Raw genomic sequence first — 16,915 nt, forward strand, 5'->3', positions numbered from 1 at the left:
TCTTGCCTGTATCATACCTCTTCCAGGACATCTGCCCAGCCCTTTCTAAGACTTCCTGTTCTTCCGTCCGATACTTCAGAACTGTACACTCTTCTCACCAACGTGCCATCCTCCATTCTTTCCATATGTGCAGATCATCTGCTAACCCTCTGACCCATCCTTTCACCTATGCTAATCCTTTCATTGCTTCTACGTGTCTTAACATTTCTCATCCTTTCAATTCTCCTTATATAACAAATAATGCTTAAAGCATTCTTCTCTTTGGCTTTCACTTATTTTTCTTTCATTCCCATTCAGCCTCCGTTCTTCACTTTCATAAAGGAAATTGAGGAAGGAAAAAGGAATACAGGGTAAGTGTTGGAAGATGTGTATAATTCAAGAGAAGAAATGCCTTTACTTAGGCATCGAATAATAATCATTATTATTAAAACAACTGATGAGATGTCACCTGTCTCAGTATAATATAGTCTCTGTGAAGTTCAAAGTGTTATTGTATTTTTTTATTGTAACTGTTTGTGCTGGATTTATGTGAGTAAATTCACTTTATATATACGTTACATCACGCGCGATGCCGAGGCATTTATCCAGTATATATTCCAAAACAATAAGTCACAATATTCGTTTGATATCGAGCTCACTAGATACTTTGAGAATAACTTACTCCCGAAGGATGTATAAGTAGCAAAAATGATCAAGAATACATATCAATAAATGCAGTTTCCTGCACACACTTAAAATTCGTGCAAGTATTCAGTAAGCTGTTAGATTCTGAGTATTCTAAGTTTTCATGTTTTGGACGAAGGAGTTAGCTCTTTGCCTTTTATTATTATTATTATTATTATTATTATTATTATTAAATAACATTCCCGAGATAACTACATGAAATACCACGGCGAGAGTAAAAACTCTTATTAACAGTCTCCCGAAATCTACCAACGACACCCTGAGAAAACGTCAGGTGATAGTTATTAACACGTGTATCGAACAAGTGCTCGGGGATAGTTTAGACGCGGCTTGATTAATGACGAATTACGTGTTTAAGTCCCATTCAAAGATTATAAAGGGATTGCCCAGACCCGGGATCGAACCGGGGACCTTTAGATCTTCAGTCTAACGCTCTCCCAACTGAGCTATCTAGGCACGAAATATATCGCTGTAAATGGTATTTAATGAAGCAAAAATGCATTGCATGACTTGCACTCAAGTATGCCTCAAGGTTCAAATGACTGACCAGTTTCTTGCCGTCAAACTAGTGTTACAACTGTGTTACTCATAGAAACTGAAAGCGTGTATCTAATGTGTTAAAAAAATTCAAACTTTGAAGTTTTTTTTGAATAAGAATTGCACTAACAAATTTACCTCTGTTCATTACACATGAAGTACAATATTATATTAACATAACGAAATAATAATTTTGAATAACGAGAAATATTTTGTTCAAGGTAATAAAAGCTACCATAAAAGAAATAACACACTGGAAGACTAGAAAATTCCTTATGGGGAAAGATGATAACTACCATCACCTTCCTGGAACTCGAAAAGGAAAGCTTTCATGAATTCTGAACAAAGTCGCACTTACTATTGCATGGTTCACTGTCAAGGGGACTAATAATCCATTACAAAATAAAATAACTGAGGGTAACAAGGACACAAGAATTTATGTCACAGGATTATGGTCAGATCTAAGGTGACAAAGGACAGAGTTCAGTCTTCAGGTGCAACACTGTAACATTTTGAAAAAAATCACCAAGCAGTTTTTAACGATTTCCGTTTATTGCTAATAGGACCTCCATAGGGTTCACTCATTCTGCAGTATGTACGTTAAGTACGTTTGTTAAACATGAGATGCTTAACCAATTTTTATGCCAATATGTTATATATCTCTTTGGGCCATAATATAAAATGATCATGACTATATGTATATAATATATATATTATTTTCTTATATATATATATATATATATATATATATATATATGTGGCTCAATATATATATATATATATATATATATATATATATATATATATATACAAAAATATTGTCATATATACATACTATTCTGGGTGGACAAATGCCCTGAAGCAGGTCCTGTTCATTTAACATAAAACAGAAACTTTGGCAAAGCTACAAAAAGCTTTTATGGAAACTGTTGTGATAAGGCTATGGAAGACTTGGTTCATCAAAACAGTATTGGGATATGTGTTCTACATGATAATTTTGGTCTTATTTTGAACTCATTCATAAAATTAATTTGCTTAAAGAAATCTTGTATAAAAAAACTATCACGTTGGTGATAGTAAGTGATAATGTGAATGCCATTCAAGCATCTCAATTGTCTGACTATTGCAATAATAGGTTAATAATAATAATAATAATAATAATAATAATAATAATAATAATAATAATAATTAATAATATGAGTTGACTGGTCTTAGATACAAGAAATGTCATGGATGAGTAAAGAACAATAACATTTCTCTTCATGAATCTTGCAAAAACATTATACAAGGCTTGCAGAAAGTCCGGGAATGGAATTCTGATATTCCGATTGTATATTGTCTCCATGGATTTTTTTTTTTTTCTTCTTTTTCTTCAATGGTCTCTAAGGTTGGAAAAGTCTGTGAAAGAGTGGATAATGAATTTGAATGAAAGAAAAATTGAAGGAAGTGAGGTGTTGGAGCTGCTATCATTCTACAGATGAATTATTTTGCAATATACTCGTACATCTGTGATGTCAAGATTGGAGGTAAAAAGAGCACCAGAAAACCGAAGGCTTTTGAAAGGATGGTTCAGGGTGTTGTTAGATAACCAACAACAAGTCATGTCTCTTATCTCATAAGGTTGCTAAAATGACAGGAATGGACAGAGTCATGTAATCCCAAGATGCGACCACGATGGAGGATAGTAGGTTGGAAATAGTGATTGTCATTTTGAGAAAATTTCATCATCAGAAGTATCTGATTTGAATATCTGGGTTGGTTTTGGAAGGAAGAAAAGGGATGTGATACAACTTCATCCTTTATAGAGAAGGCTAAGGCATTTTATGTTCGTGAAGTCTTGGAAGAGATATTATGCAGGATACCCAATGTGGAAGTTTTCTGAAGAAAAAACTATGGAAAATATTCCAGAGGGTTCTGCTCCAGCGATTCCAAATTACAGTCTGAGCGTGGCACTGATCAAGGTCTTTTCATTTAGTAACAATAGGTTTGCACCAGAGCTCTGTTTTATGAAGATCTTCTCTTGGAAACAAGAAAAGACCTTTGATCAGTCATCGGCGCCCAGTATTTTTTTGTATATCTCAAATCTTGTAATTTTCGAATCGTGGCAAACATATTTAGATTCCATTTTGTAATATCTGAGCCCTCTGTGTGATATGTTTCAGAAAATATGTATTTTCTCAGTTGAACTAGCAAAACATCAGCATTGATTTAATGTCCTTGCTATACACTGAATGTTTTGCAATACGTCTAGGTTTTTGTGGTATTATTTAATACCATAATGTGTCTTATACTAAATCTTATGTGATATGTGGAAAATAGTCTCATATATATAAATTATTTCATGAACTTACAAGAAGTCTATTTTGTGATATCTTAGCACAAGTTTTCAGCAGACCACTGAACCACCCTGCATACACTGGGCAATTTACCTCTATGTTGCACACTTTCCCTTCTCTGGATGATTGGGTATCCTGCATATAATATTCCTCCATTTTCCAAGACTTTTTTGCATATGCCCAGCCTTCTAGTTTAAGTGGTTTTCACTAGAACTTCTCTTCCTTCTGATATTTCTGACAAAACACTCTTTTTTCCAACCTGCTATCCTCCATTCTTCCCACATGACCAGATTATCTAACAACACGCTGAATCCAGCCTGTTAGCAATCCAGTACTTGGTAGAAATTTTTACTACATTACTCTTACATCACATATACTGCAAGAACAGGTCATCTTTACTGCTTCCGTCAGTTTTTCTTTCATTCGAATTCATTATCCACTCTTCACTTCCTTAAAGGGCATTAAAGAAGAAAGAAGAAAAAAGAAAAAAAAAAGGAATATCAGAATTTGCAGCAAGCCATGTATAATGTTCAAGAGTCATGAAGAGAAATGACTCTACTAAGGCATCCCATTATTATTATTATTATTATTATTATTATTATTATTATTATTATTATTATTATTGCAATAGGACAAACGATACGTGAAAGTCACATTATCTTTAATATCATCATGTAACCATTAGACTAGATTTCTTTATGCAAATTAATTTTATGAATGGGTTACTTTCTAGCAAACTTCGGAGACCTTTACCCAGAAGATGAAGTGATAAACTGCGCATTTTTTAAAATGCATTTCAGTTAAAATTTGTGTAAATAATCCAGCAAACCGTTAGTTTCTGAGGCGTCCCCTTAATTTCTAGTTTTCTGTAAAAGAAAATGATTGAGATGGCTTTTGTCTGTCCGTCTGCACTCAGATCTTAAAAACTACTGAAGCTAGTGGGCTGCAAATTGGTATGTTGATCATTCACCCTTCAATTATCAAACATACCAAATTGCAGCCCTCTGGCCTCAGTAGTTTTTTTTTTTTTATTTTATTTAAGGTTAAAGTTAACCGTGATTGTGCGTCTGGCACTGCTGTAGGTGCCAACAACACAAGCCACAACCGGGCGGTGGCTGAAAGTTTCATGGACTGCAGCTGAAAGTTTTATCGGCCGTGGCTGAGTTTCATACAGCATTATACGTTGTACAGAAAACTCCATTGTGCCAAAGAAACTTCGGCGCAGTTTTTACTTGTTTTATTATCTAAGCTAAACGAATGAGGTCTTTGTCTTTTGATGTCATAAACAACACAGATAAATAAGATAACAATAGATAATACAACAGCAATAGTCAAATTTCTTATAAACAGTCACCCGAGAACTACTACTGACGTGTTGGGAAACGTCGGCTGTTGGTTGCAAAGTGTAGAACAGGTGCTGGCGCTCGCATATTGTTTAGTTGCATGTTGATTAATGAAGATGCATGTGTCTAAATATCATTTAGATATCTTAAAGGGTTTGCCCAGACCCGGGATCGAACCGGGGACCTTTAGATCTTCAGTCTAACGCTCTCCCAACTGAGCTATCTAGGCTTATACTTAATGTGTATCTGATAGTTAATGAAGGAGATAAGCATCACGTGATTAAGTATGGTTTCAAGCTCAAGTGATTGGCTAGAGTTTCGTATAGTCAAACTTTCAATGGTCATCTAAACCAAAAGGACGTATCTGTTGCATAGAAAAAGTCCCAATATTTAATTGTTCATAAATTAACAATGGCACTGACAAAAAAACCTCTCTCTTCATTAGACAAGCGGTATAATATTATATTTACATTAAAAAAAATGATAAGCCTGACTGGCAATAATTGCTTTGTTCAAGATCATTAGAACTACCTTAAAAGAAATAACACAGTTCAAAATAGAAAACTTCTAAATTAAACAAGCTTAGGGGAATAATGATAACTACCATCACCATCCTGGACCTCAAAAAGGAAAGCTCGTCTTAAAGAACAGCTTGTCTTAAAGGACAGCTTGTCTTACAAAAGATGTGCCGCTGACAAGTACACGCTCCACTGTCAATAGGAGTAATACTCCATTACAAAATAATTGGAGTTAACTAGCTATCAAGATTATGCCTTAGAATTGTGGTCAGATCCATCTTGCACACTCTCCTCCTGGATGCTGTTGTCCTTCATGTAAATACTCCTTCCGAGACATCTGTCCGGCCCTTTCCAGGACTTCCTTCCTCTCTTCCTCCCTTCTGAAAATTCGGAGACACACTTTTCACCAGCCTACCTTACCCCATTCTTTCCACTTGACCAGATCATCTGATTAAACTTTAAGCCATCGTTTTACCTTCGCTTACCTTTTAATCCTTCATCTACTGTACGTGTCCCCACATTTGTCACCCTTTCAATTCTTGTTATATCTTCTCTACTGCCTCAGGAACTCATCTAAACTGCCTTCACCTTTACTTCACAGAGGAAAATGAAGAGGAATTTGTGTCAAGAGTTGGATTATGTTCAAGATTAATGAAGAGGGTTAGCTCTCCTATGGCATCCTATTGTTATAACTAATCATCAAAACATAACAGACGAGACATGATCAGTTTCCGTAGTACAGTCTATGAAAGTCACAATACGACTTTATTATTATTATCATATTGTTACTATTTGTATTAGATTTCTTTGAATAGTCAGATTATGTGCGTGTTACATCATGCATAATGTTGTGTCATTTATACAGAACATGTAGTAATATATTGTATCTTAAAAATTCGTTAAGAATTCGTGTGATTCAGAAAGAGTTAATTTCTGAGGATTTCCCTTAATTTTGTTTTACGCAAAAGAGTGAGCCATTTAATTCTGACGTCAGGAATAACATTCCCAACTGAGACAAGAATAAAAGACCACAGCGGTAGTCAAAACTCTTACAAACAATTACCCGAAAACCAACCAACGACGCGTTGGGAAACAGGTGCTCGTTGATGGTTTAGACGCAGCGTTTAGATCTTCAGTCTAACGCTCTCCCAACTGAGCTATCTAGGCTTCTATGATTTAGAGTATCTGATATCTAATGAAGTAGAAATGTGTCGCATGACCTTCAGTCAAGTGTAATTCAAGGTTCAAATGACTGGCCAGTTTCTTGTAGTCAAACTAACACTACAACTGAAGAAACAGGAAGAACGTATCTGATTTGTAGGAGTTAATAAAAAATTGCACTGACAAAAGTACCTCCCTCTCTTTATTAAACAAGCAATACAATGTTATATTCACATAAAAAAATAGTAATCCTGACTTGCAAGAATTGCTTTGTTCGACCATTGGAGCTACCATAAAAGAAATAACAAACTGCAAAATTAGAAAACTTCTGAATTAAACAAGCTTAGGGGAAAGATGTTAACTACAGTCTTCATCCTGGAACTTGAAAAGGAACGCTTTTCTTAATTTCTGAAACTGCACCACTGAAAAGTGATATGTTCCAGTGTCAAAGGGATTAAGACCCCATTACGAAATGATTGAATTTAACTAACAATCAATAAGTTATGTCATAGAATTAAGGTTAGACATGTCTTGCACACTGTTTTCCTGAATGTTGTAGGTCTGCCTATATAATGCCTCTTTCAAGACATCTGTCCAGTCCCTTCTGGGATTTCCTCTCTTCCTTCCTTCTGAAACTTCAGACCTACACTCTTTTCACCAACCCTCCATACTCTATTCTTTCCACATGACCAGATCATCTAATAACACTGAATCAACCTTTCACATACTAACCTTTCACTAACTACTTCTCCATCTCCCTACATTTGCCAACTTTTTTTTCTTATTATATCACATATACTTCATTAATAATTCATCAATACTGCTTTCACATAATTTTCACGTATTCTCTATCCGCTCCTTAATTCACAGAGAAAAATGTAGAAGAAAAAACTAGGTATCTAGGAATTTGCGGAAAGAGTTGGATGATGTTAAAGACTAATGAAGAGAATTAGCTCCTAAGACGTCCTATTATTATTATTGTTATTATTACCATCACACAGAACAAATGAGATGTGATCAGTTTCTACAATAGAGTCTCTGAAACACCATTATTATTATGGTCATGATAGTACTATTTGTATACAATTCAGTTTATGTATGAGTTATATCACCCATATTGGTGAGTTATTTATACAGAACATGTAGTAATAAAGTACAAAATTTTTTAATGCATTTAAAAATTGTGTAATTCAGGAAAAGTTAGTTTCTGAGAAGTCTCCTTAATTTTCCTTGTTTTAAGCAAACACCTTTTTACCATCTAATGTCATAAATAACATTCTCAACTTTGATAAGAAAATAAAAGACTGCAGCTATATAGTCAAAACTAGTACAGTCGATTATCCGAAAGCCTCCAATCATGCGTTGGGAAACGTCAGCTGTTGGATGCTAATTATTGAACAGGTGTTCACATATTGTTTAGGCGTAGGTTGATTAATGATGATGCATGTGTTTAAATCTTATTTAGATATTACAAAGGGTTTGCCCAGACCCGGGATCGAACCGGGGACCTTTAGATCTTCAGTCTAACGCTCTCCCAACTGAGCTATCTAGGCTTGTATAAATTGGTGTATCTGATATCTAATGAAATAGAAATGTATCGCATGACTTTCATTTAAGTATGATTCAAAGTTCAAATGATTGGCCAGTTTCTTGTAGTCAAACGAGAACTACATCTGTGGTGGTCTTGAACCCAAAAGAATGTATCTGATTTATAGAAATTAATAGAAGACTGCACTGACAAAAGTACCTCTTTCTTTATCAAAGAAGCAATACAATGAATGTTGCATTCACATAAAAAAAAATAAGCCTGACTGACTTGATTCAAGACCAGTGAAGCTACCATAAAAGAAATAGCACACAGCAAAATAAGAAAACTTCTGAATTAAACAAGTTTATGGGGATTGTCTCACCTCCTTCCTTCTGAAACTTCAGAGACACAAACTCTTTTCACCAAACTACCTTAATCCATTCTTTCCATTTGACCAGACCATCTGATAACACTCTGAGCTATCCTTTCACCCTCGCTTACCTTTTAGTACTTCTTCTATGTGTCTTCACATATGTGAATGAATTTAAAAATGGTGTAATTCAGGAAGAAATAGTTTCTGAGAAGTCTCCTTAATTTCCTTGTTTTAAGCAAACAGCCCTTTTTACCCTCTAATGTCATAAATAACATTCACAACTGTGATAAGAAAATAAAAGACTACAGCGATATATAAAACTCTTACAGTCAGTTATCAGAAAGCCACCAATCACGCATTGGGAAACGTCAGCTGTTGCATGCTAATTATCGAACAGGTGCTCGGGTATTGTTTAGGTGTAGGTTGATTAATGACGATGCATGTGTCTAAATCTTATTTAGATATAATACAGGGTTTGCCCAGACCAGGATTGAACCGGGGACCTTTAGATCTTCAGTCTAACGCTCTCCCAACTGAGCTATCTAGGCTTGAATAAATTGGTGTGTCTGATTTCTAATGAAATAGAAATGTATCGCATGACTTTCATATAAGTATGTTTCAAGGTTCAAATGACTGGGCCAGTTTCCTGTAGTCAAACTAAGATTTACAACTGTGATGGTCATTGAAACCAAAAAAGATCGTATGTGATTTATAAAAATTAATTGAAGACTGCACTGACAAAGTACCTCTCTCTTTATCAAACAGGCAATAAAATAAATTTTGTATTCACATAAAAAATAATAAGCCTGACTGACTTGATTCAAGACCATTGAAGCTACCATAAAAGAAATAACACACAGCAAAATAAGAAAACTTCTGAATTAAACAAGTTTATGGGGATTGCCTCACCTCCTTCCTTCTGAAACTTCAGAGATATACACTTTTTCCACTAAATTACCTTAATCTATTCTTTCCATTTGACCAGACCATCTGATAACTCTCTGAGCTATCCTTTCATCCTCGCTTACCTTTCAATACTTCTTCTACGTGTCTTCGAATTTTTTAATGTATTTAAAAATCGTGTAATTCAGGAAGAGTTAGTTTCTGAGAAGTCTCTTCAGTTTTCCTTGTTTTAAGCAGACAGACCTTTTTAGCCTCTAATATGATAAATAACATTCCCAATTGTGATAAGAAAATAAATGACCACAGCGATATTCGAAACTCTTACAGACAACTATCCGGACGTCACCAATCACTCGTTGGGGAACGTCAGCTGCTGGAAGCTAATTATCGAACAGGTGTTCGGGTATTGTTAAGACGCAGGTTGGTTAATAGCGATGCATGTGCCTAAATACCATTTAGATATTATAAAGGGTTTGCCCAGACCCGGGATCGAACCGGGGACCTTTAGATCTTCAGTCTAACGCTCTCCCAACTGAGCTATCTAGGCTTGTATAAATTGGTGTTCCTGATATCTTATGAAATAGAAATGTATCGCATGACTTTCATTTAAGTATGACTCAAAGTTCAAATGATTGGCCAGTTTCTTGTAGTCACACGAGTATTACAACTGTGGTGGTCTTCAACCCAAAAGAATGTATCTGATTTATAGGAATTAATTGAAGACTGCACTGACAAAAGTACCTCTCTCTTTATCAAAGAAGCAGTACAATGAATGTTGTATTTACAAAAAGTATAATAAGCCTGACTGACTTGATTCAAGACCATTGAAGCTACCATAAAAGAAATAGCACACAGCAAAATAAGAAAACTTCTGAATTAAACAAGTTTATGGGGATTGTCTCACCTCCTTCCCTCTGAAATTTCAGAGATAAACACTTTTCACCAAACTAACTTAATCCATTCTTTCCATTTGACCAGACCATCTGATAACACTCTGAGCTATCCTTTCACCCTCGCTTACCTTTTAATTCTTCTTCTACGGGTTTTCACATTTTTGAATACATTTAAAAATCGTGTAATTCAGGAAGAGTTAGTTTCTGAGAAGTCTCTTTAATTTTCCTTGTTTTAAGCAAACAACCCCTTTTACCCTTTAATGCCATAAATAACATTCCCAACTGTGATAAGAAAAGAAAAGACCACAGCGATAGTCAAAACTCTTACAGTCAATTATCCGAAAGCCACCAATCATCTGTTGGGAAACGTCAGCTGTTGGATGCTAATTGTTGAACAGGTGCTTGGGTATTGTTTAGACGTAGGTTGATTAATGACGATGCATGTGTCTAAATCTTATTTAGTTATTACAAAGGGTTTGCCCAGACCTAGGATCAAACCAGGGACCTTTAGATCTTCAGTCTAACGCTCTCCCAACTGAGCTATCTAGGCTTGTACAAATTGTTGTATCTGATATCTAATGAAATAGAAATGTATCGCGTGACTTTCATTTAAGTATGATTCAAAGTTCAAATGACTGGCCAGTTTCTTGGAGTCCAATGAGAATTACAACTGTGATGGTGATTGAAACCAAAAGAATGTATCTGATTTATAGAAATTAATTGAAGACTGCACTGACAAAAGTACCTCTCTCTTTATCAAAGAAGCAATACAATGAATTTTGCACTCACATTAAAAAAATAAGCCTGACTGACTTGATTCAAGACCAGTGAAGCTACCATAAAAGTTATAACACACAGCAAAATAAGAAAACTTCTGAATTAAACAAGTTTATGGGGAGTGCCTCACCTCCTTCCTTCTGAAACTTCAGAGACACAAACTCTTTTCACCAAACTACCTTAATCCATTCTTTCCATTTGACCAGACCATCTGATAACACTCTGAGCTATCCTTTCACCCTCGCTTACCTTTTAGTACTTCTTCTATGTGTCCTCACATATTTGAATGAATTTAAAAATGGTGTAATTCAGGAACAAATAGTTTCTGAGAAGTCTCCTTAATTTTCTTGTTTTAAGCAAACAACCCTTTTTACCCTTTAATGTCATAAATAACATTCACAACTGTGATAAGAAAATAAAAGACTACAGCGATAGATAAAACTCTTACAGTCAATTATCAGAAAGTCACCAATCATGCGTTGGGAAACATCAGCTGTTGGATGCTAATTATCGAACAGGTGCTCGGGTATTGTTTAGGTGTAGGTTGATTAATGACGATGCATGTGTCTAAATCTTATTTAGATATGATAGAGGGTTTGCCCAGTCCCGGGATTGAACCGGGGACCTTTAGATCTTCAGTCTAACGCTCTCCCAACTGAGCTATCTAGGCTTGAATAAATTGGTGTGTCTGATTTCTAATGAAATAGAAATGTATCGCATGACTTTCATATAAGTATGTTTCAAGGTTCAAATGACTGGGCCAGTTTCTTGTAGTCAAACGAGATTTACAACTGTGATGGTCATTGAAACCAAAAGAACGTATGTGATTTATAGAAATTAATTGAAGACTGCACTGACAAAAGTACCTCTCTCTTTATCAAACAGGCAATAAAATAAATTTTGTATTCACATAAAAAATAATAAGCATGACTGACTTGATTCAAGGCCATTGAAGCTACCATAAAAGAAATAACACACAGCAAAATAAGAAAACATCTGAATTAAACAAGTTTATGAGGATTGCCTCACCTCCTTCCTTCTGAAACTTCAGAGATATACACTTTTTCCACTAAATTACCTTAATCTATTCTTTCCATTTGACCAGACCATCTGATAACTCTCTGAGCTATCCTTTCATCCTCGCTTACCTTTTAATACTTCTTCTATGTTTCTTAAAATTTTTTAATGCATTTAAAAATCGTGTAATTCAGGAAGAGTTAGTTTCTGAGAAGTCTCTTTAATTTTCCTTGTTTTAAGCAGACAGACCTTTTTAGCCTCTAATATCATAAATAACATTCCCAATTGTGATAAGAAAATAAAAGACCACAGCGATATTTGAAACCCTTACAGTCAATTATTCGGAAGTCACCAATCACTCGTTGGGGAACGTCAGCTGCTGGAAGCTAATTATCGAACAGGTGTTCGGGTATTGTTTAGACGCAGGTTGGTTAATAGCGATGCATGTGCCTAAATACCATTTAGGTATTATAAAGGGTTTGCCCAGACCCGGGATCGAACCGGGGACCTTTAGATCTTCAGTCTAACGCTCTCCCAACTGAGCTATCTAGGCTTATATATTGATGTGTATCTGATATTTAATGAAGGAGATAAGCATCACATGATTAAATATGGTTTCAAGTTCAAGTGACTGGCTAGAGTTTCATGTTTAATGAAGGAGATAAGCATCACATGATTAAATATGGTTTTTCAAGTGATAGTCAAACATTTCAATGGTCATCTAAACCAAAAGGACGTATCTGTTGTATAGAAAAATTCACAATATTAAATTGTTCATTAATTATTAGTTGCACTGACAAAAAATACCTGTCCATTCATTAAACAAGCAGTGCAATGTTATATTCATATAAAAAGATAATAAGTCTGACTGGCAATAATTGCTTTGTTCAAGATCATTAAAGATACCATAAAAGAAATAACACAATTCAAAATTAGAAAATTATAATTTAAACAAGCTTAGGGGGAAAGATGATAACTACCATCACCATCCTGGACCTCGAAAAGGAAAGCTCGTCTTAAAGAACAGCTTGTCTTAAGGAAAGTTTGTCTTACAAAAAATGTGCCGCTGACAAGTACACGTTCCGCTGTCAATGGGAGTAATACTCCATTACAAAATGACTGGAGTTAACTAGCGATCAAGATGTTATGCCTCAGAACTGTGGTCAGCTCCAGTTTGCACACTCCCCTCCTGGATGCTGTTGTCATTCATGTATAATACTCCTTTCGAGACATCTGTCCGGCCCTTTTCAGGGCTTCCTCTCTTCCTCCTTATTGAAAATTCGTAGATACACACTCTTTTCACCAAACTACCTTACTCTATTCTTTCCACTTGACCAGGTCATCTGATTTAGATTAATCAGATGACCTTCTACTTTCACTTACATTTTAGTCCTTCTTGTAATATCTTGTATACTGCATTAGGAATTCACCTAAACTGCCTTCACCTTTACTTCATAGAAGAAAATGAAGAGGAATTTGTGTCAAGAGTTGGGTTATGTTCAAGATTAATGAAGAGGGTTAGCTCTCCTACGGCATCCTATTGTTATAACTATCATCAAAACGTAACAAACGAGACATGATCAGTTTCCGCAGAACAGTCTATGAAAGTCACAATACGACATTATTATTATTATCATATTGTTACTATTTGTATTAGATTTCTTTGAATAGAGTCAGAATTTTTGCATGTTACATCATGCATAATGTTGTGTCATTTATACAGAACAAGCAGTGATATATTGTATCTTTTTAAAATTCATTGAGAATTCGTGCGATTCAGAAAGAGTTAATTTTTTGAGGATTTCCCTTAGTTTTGTTTTACGCAAAAGAGTGAGCCTCTTAGTTTTGACGTCATGAATAACATTCCCAACTGAGACAAGAACAAAAGACCACAGCGATAGTCAAAACTCTTACGAACAATTACCCGAAAACCAACCAACTACGCGTTGGGAAACGTCAAATGTTGGTTGCTAAGTATCGAATAGGTGCTCGCTGATGGTTTAGACGCAGCTTGATTAATAACAGTGTATGTGTTACATTCCCATTTAGACATTCTAAAGGGTTTGCCCAGACCCGGGATCGAACCGGGGACCTTTAGATCTTCAGTCTAACGCTCTCCCAACTGAGCTATCTAGGCTTCTATAGCTTAATGTGTCTAATATCTAATGAAGTAGAAATGTGGTCGCATGACCTTCATTCAAGTGTAATTCAAGGTTCAAATGACTGGCCAGTTTCTTGTAGTCAAACTAACACCACAACTGAAGAAACAGGAAGAATGCATCTGATTTGTAGAAGTTAATAAAAAATTGCACTGACATAAGTACCTCCCTCCCTCTATTAAACAAGCAATACAATGTTATATTCTCATAAAAAAATAGTAATCCTGACTTGCAAGAATTGCTTTGTTCGACCATTGGAGCTACCATAAAAGAAATAACAAACTGCAAAATTAGAAAACTTCTGAATTAAACAAGCTTTTGGGAAAGCTGTTAACTACCGTCTTCTTCCTGGAATTTGAAAAGGAAAGCTTTTCTTAATTTCTGAAACTGCGCCACTGAAAAGTAATATGTTGCAATGTCAAATGGATTAAGACCCCATTACGAAATGATTGAATTTAACTAACAATCAATAAGTTATGTCATAGAATTATGGTTAGATATGTCTTTCACACTCTTTTCTTGGATGTTGTAGCTCTGCCTATATAATACCTCTTTCAAGACATCTGTCCAGTCCCTTCTGGGATTTCCTCTCTTCCTTCCTTCTGAAACTTCAGACCTACCCTCTTTTCACCAACCTTCCATACTCCATTCTTTCCACATGACCAGATCATCTAATAACACTGATCCAACCTTTCACATACTAACCTTTCACTACTTCTCCATCTCCCTACATTTGCCAACTTTTTTTTTCTTATTATATCACATATACTTCATTAATAATTCATCAATACTGATTTCACATAATTTTCACGTATTCTCTATCCGCTCCTTAATTCACAGAGAAAAATGTAGAAGAAAAAACTAGGTATCTAGGAATTTGTGGAAAGGGTTATATGATGTTAAAGACTAATGAAGAAAATCAGCTTTCCTAAGACGTCCTATTATTATTATTGTTATTATTACCATCACACAGAACAAATGAAATGTGATCAGTTTCCACAATAGAGTCTCTGAAACACCATTATTATTATGGTCATAATAGTATAGTACTATTTGTATACAATTCAGTTTATGTATGAGTTATATCACCCATAATGGTGAGTTATTTATACAGAACATGTAGTAATAAAGTGCAAAATTCGTTAATGGATTTAAAAATCGTGTAATTCAGGAAGAGTTAGTTTCTGAGAAGTCTCCTTAATTTCCCTTGTTTTAAGCAAACAGCCCTTTTTACCGACTAATGTAATAAATAACATTCTCAACTTTGATAAGAAAATAAAAGACTGCAACTATAGTCAAAACTCTTAAAGTCAATTATCCAAAAGCCTCCATTCACGCATTGGGAAACGTCAGCTGTTGGATGCTAATTATTGAACAGGTGTTTGCGTATTGTTTAGGCGTAGGTTGATTAATGACGAGGCATTTGTCTAAATCTTATTTAGTTACTGTAAAGGGTTTGCCCAGACCCGGGATCGAACCGGGGACCTTTAGATCTTCAGTCTAACGCTCTCCCAACTGAGCTATCTAGGCTTCTATAGCTTACTGTGTCTAATATCTAATGAAATAGAAATGTATCGCATGACTTTCATTTAAGTATGATTCAAAGTTCAAATGATTGGCCAGTTTCTTGTAGTCAAACGAGAATTACAACTGTGGTGGTCTTTAACCAAAAAGAATGTATCTGATTTATAGAAATTAATGGAAGATTGCACTGACAAAAGTACCTCACTCTTTATCAGAGAAGCAGTACAATGAATGTTGTATTTACATAAAAAATAATAAGCCTGACTGACTTGATTCAAGACAATTGAAACTACCATAAAAGAAATAATACACAGCAAAATAAGAAAACTTCTGAATTAAACAAGTTTATGGGGATTGTCTCACCTCCTTCCCTCTGAAATTTCAGAGATAAACACTTTTCACCAAACTACCTTGATCCATTCTTTCCATTTGACCAGATCATCTGATAACACTCTGAGCTATCCTTTCACCCTCGCTTACCTTTTAATACTTCTTCTACGGGTTTTCACATTTTTGAATACATTTAAAAATCGTGTAATTCAGGAAGGGTTAGTTTCTAAGAAGTCTCTTTAATTTTCCTTGTTTTAAGCAAACAACCCTTTTTACCCTTTAATGTCAGAAATAACATTCTCAACTGTGATAAGAAAATAAGAGACCACAGTAATAGTCAAAACTCTTACAGTAAGTTATCCGAAAGCCACCAATCACGCGTTGGGAAACAGCTGTTGGATGCTAATTATTGAACAGGTATTTGGGTATTGTTTAGACGTAGGTTGATTAATGACGATGCAAGTGTCTAAATCTTATTTAGATATTACAAGGGTTTGCCCAGACCTAGGATCAAACCAGGGACCTTTAGATCTTCAGTCTAACGCTCTCCCAACTGAGCTATGTAGGCTTGTATAAATTGATGTATCTGATATCTAATGAAATAGAAATGTATCGCATGACTTTCATTTAAGTATGATTCAAGGTTCAAATGACTGGCCAGTTTCTTGGAGTCCAATGAGAATTACAACTGTGATGGTGATTGAAACCAAAAGAAAGTATCTGATTTATAGAAATTAATTGAAGACTGCACTGACAAAAGTACCTCTCTCTTTATCAAAGAAGCAATACAATGAATTTTGCATTCACATAAAAAAAAATAAGCCTGACTGAC

At 35.1% G+C, this 16,915-nt stretch overlaps 7 non-coding genes across 7 annotated transcripts; all 7 read right to left on the reverse strand.

The window, feature by feature from the left end:
- Positions 1-1,067: 1,067 nt before the first annotated feature.
- TRNAF-GAA (transfer RNA phenylalanine (anticodon GAA)) lies at positions 1,068-1,140 on the reverse strand. Its single transcript has one exon. It is a non-coding gene; the product is annotated as a tRNA-Phe (tRNA).
- A 3,916-nt stretch (positions 1,141-5,056) lies between these two features.
- On the reverse strand, positions 5,057-5,129 carry TRNAF-GAA (transfer RNA phenylalanine (anticodon GAA)). The gene has a single exon. It is a non-coding gene; the product is annotated as a tRNA-Phe (tRNA).
- Positions 5,130-8,059: 2,930 nt separating this feature from the next.
- TRNAF-GAA (transfer RNA phenylalanine (anticodon GAA)) lies at positions 8,060-8,132 on the reverse strand. The gene has a single exon. It is a non-coding gene; the product is annotated as a tRNA-Phe (tRNA).
- Positions 8,133-9,857: 1,725 nt separating this feature from the next.
- TRNAF-GAA (transfer RNA phenylalanine (anticodon GAA)) lies at positions 9,858-9,930 on the reverse strand. The gene has a single exon. It is a non-coding gene; the product is annotated as a tRNA-Phe (tRNA).
- A 2,620-nt stretch (positions 9,931-12,550) lies between these two features.
- TRNAF-GAA (transfer RNA phenylalanine (anticodon GAA)) lies at positions 12,551-12,623 on the reverse strand. Its single transcript has one exon. It is a non-coding gene; the product is annotated as a tRNA-Phe (tRNA).
- Positions 12,624-14,134: 1,511 nt separating this feature from the next.
- On the reverse strand, positions 14,135-14,207 carry TRNAF-GAA (transfer RNA phenylalanine (anticodon GAA)). The gene has a single exon. It is a non-coding gene; the product is annotated as a tRNA-Phe (tRNA).
- A 1,479-nt stretch (positions 14,208-15,686) lies between these two features.
- Positions 15,687-15,759, reverse strand: TRNAF-GAA (transfer RNA phenylalanine (anticodon GAA)). The gene has a single exon. It is a non-coding gene; the product is annotated as a tRNA-Phe (tRNA).
- Between the last annotated feature and the right edge of the window lie 1,156 nt (positions 15,760-16,915).

This window comes from Macrobrachium rosenbergii, chromosome 2 (genome assembly GCF_040412425.1).
Source record: "Macrobrachium rosenbergii isolate ZJJX-2024 chromosome 2, ASM4041242v1, whole genome shotgun sequence".
Taxonomy (NCBI): Eukaryota; Metazoa; Arthropoda; class Malacostraca; order Decapoda; family Palaemonidae; genus Macrobrachium; species Macrobrachium rosenbergii.